We start from the raw sequence: 2,970 nt of genomic DNA on the forward strand, positions 1-2,970 counted from the left end.
GTAAATTTACAGTAATTAACTGTAGAATCATTTACAGCAATATACTGTATTTATATATTACAGCAAGATACTGTAAATAATACAGTAGTTTACTGGCGAAGCTGCTGCCAGTAAATTACTGTAAATTCACAGTGAAAAGTCTTACAGTGTAGGCTTAGATTTCTGGAGGACATAGGAACCCCTATTTTATCCTTCTGCTCCATTCTATATCTATTCTTCCACTCTGCAGAATCTGTTAGTTCAATCTCTAACGTTCTGCTCTCTCTGCTGTTTCACATAGTAGCTTTGCCACGTCTGTTCCTGGCTGTGACACCATCCTGGAGAGAAATATCAGCTGTGCTGCTTCCATCAACACCTTGTTTATAGATGTAGGACATCGGCCAGTTTTTCAGTGTAGTCCTGTTTCGCTGACTGGGACTGGCTAGATGTGCTCTCTTCATCCTCTGACATGGGAGCTGGCTGGGAGCTCATCCGCCTGGCTGTGTGTTTTTTGGATGGGGCCGCCTCTTACAGTTGTCTTTTGTATCTCTGCTTCTGTCTCCTTGAGCCTGGTTCTGCTGGAGGTTTCTTCCTGTTAAAAGAGAGTATTTCCTCTCCACTAAAAGCATGCTTAGTGTAAGGGATTGCCGTTGAATCAATGAGTCGATGCATCAACTGGTTTTCCTTAGATTGAAAACTTTAAATCTATTTGACTGTATGATCTGGTGAACTGTAAAGTGCCTTGAGAAGACATGTTGTGAATTGGCGCTATATAAATAAACAGAATTGAGTTGAATTGTCCCTTGCACCACTACTGGCATTCCTTAATGACATTAAAGCCTGCACTGTAAAAAAAAAACGGCCTCATTTTACGGTAAAAAACTGGCAGCTGAGTTGCCAGAAGTTTACCGTCTTTATACGGTAAAATTCTGGCAACCAAAACTGCCAGTTTTTTACCGTATTTCTAAAATACGGTAAAATTCTGGCAACCAAAGCTGCCAGTTTCTTACCGTATTTCTAAAATACGGTAAAATTCTGGCAACCACAGCTGCCAGTTTTTTACCGTATTTGCCAAATGCAGGATTTTACCGTATTTTTAATATACGGTAAAATTCTGGCAACCACAGCTGCCAGTTTTTTACCGTATTTGCTAAATGCAGGATTTTACCGTATTTTAATATACGGTAAAATTCTGGCAACCACAGCTGCCAGTTTTTTACCGTATTTGCCAAATGCAGGATTTTACCGTATTTTTAATATACGGTAAAATTCTGGCAACCACAGCTGCCAGTTTTTTACCGTATTTGCCAAATGCAGGATTTTACCGTATTTTTAATATACAGTAAAATTCTGGCAACCACAGCTGCCAGTTTTTTACCGTATTTGCTAAATGCAGGATTTTACCGTATTTTTAATATACGGTAAAATTCTGGCAACCACAGCTGCCAGTTTTTTACCGTATTTGCTAAATGCAGGATTTTACCGTATTTTTAAAATACGGTAAAATACCGTACTTCCTAAAATATTTAAAAAAAAATCAAATGTGGTTTTGCCGTAGTAAATACGGTCATGCTGACTGAGGCATAATATCTCCATGAGTGAAAAACACATCCAGACTGGATGATATATTGACATTTTATTGTAAACTCTCCCCCCCAAAAAAAACTTATGGTAAATTACTGGTCTCTGTTCCTACCAGAATTTTACCATACAAATTATAGTACAACACACAAGGAAGTGTAACTTGTCAAGCATTTCTATACAGAAAGTTATAAAGAAAATAATTTCTAATTAAACAAAAATACAGATTACGAGTAATCCACTTAAAGAAACAATTTCTATTTAAAAAGTCAAGTTAAAAAAAGAACTGATTCTATTTTCTGTCCAGTTTCCTCACGGTATTACTGAGATCTGGAAAACAGAAACAAAACAAACAGTATGTGTCCACATAAGAGATAACATATTGTAGAAGACAAAATGGTGATAAAAGGATTCTTGTTCTGGGTTGAGAGTCACAAGTCGCTGAGATCAGACGTTGCTCAGGATGGTTGTAGTCTTCCCAGTCACAGGTTGAAATTGAGACTCGCATGTTGTCAATCGGGTGTTTCCTCTCTGCTGGAAAACAAAAAGAAAAAGTTAGAAAGATGCACTACATGAACATCTTATTCGCTTAAATGTTTGTTTCACCTTTGTTGACTTGCATATGGACACAGGTACTTCAACCAGGTGGTGCGATCATTTCTGACTGAAAATTCAGTAGTTAAACCTTTGTTTGTTGTCAACAGGTGTGATCCTCTGGTCTGCAACCAGACAAAATACACAAACAAAAAACAAATAAAAACAAATATAACTGTTTTAGGCAATTTATGAAATAGATACTCACCATTTATCTGAGTCTCATGAAGGCCAATAGGTTGTCTTCAACCATTTATGTAAGTTACATTTCCTGCAAGCTAGCAGAAACAAAGCTGTAAATGTGAACACTTTTCATACAGGCAAACAAATTGATACAGCTGAGACAATTTATGCTGGGTTAGTTTTTCTCAGTCACTTTTGGTGCATTTCTCAAGTCATTGTTGGCATTTACAAAACAGTAAGCGCATTTCTCAAAACAATTTGTAGAAACAGGAAAAATAGCATTTGTTTGCTTTCAAAATCCTTAGTTCAGCTCTTAAAATTCTGTCTGTTAACATATCAGTGACTCAAAATAATAAGTTATAGTCTCTCTATGTACAGATAAGACAGTCAAATTGATTAGTCATGAGAAGAGACTACAAAAGGATCATTTACGCCAGTGTTTCTCAACCCTGCTCCTCACCACCCCCTGCTCTGCATGTTTTAGATGTGCCTCTACTCCAGAACAGCTGATTCAAATGATTGGATGACAATCAAGTACTGCAGAAGCTTGTTAATCATCCAGAGATACAATTCAGGTGTGTGGCAGAAGGGAAATACCTAAGCCTGCAGGACAGGGTGACGCTGAAGACCAGG

General features: G+C 37.5%; 1 long non-coding RNA gene across 1 annotated transcript; it reads right to left on the bottom strand.

The window, feature by feature from the left end:
* Positions 1-1,633: 1,633 nt before the first annotated feature.
* On the bottom strand, positions 1,634-2,970 carry LOC119774396. The gene is made up of 3 exons (XR_005279531.1): positions 2,363-2,970; positions 2,167-2,279; positions 1,634-2,094 (listed from the first exon to the last, which is right to left on the bottom strand). It is a non-coding gene; the product is annotated as an uncharacterized LOC119774396 (long non-coding RNA).

This window comes from Cyprinodon tularosa, unplaced genomic scaffold (genome assembly GCF_016077235.1).
Source record: "Cyprinodon tularosa strain WSP-4 unplaced genomic scaffold, ASM1607723v1 ctg81, whole genome shotgun sequence".
NCBI lineage: Eukaryota > Metazoa > Chordata > Actinopteri > Cyprinodontiformes > Cyprinodontidae > Cyprinodon > Cyprinodon tularosa.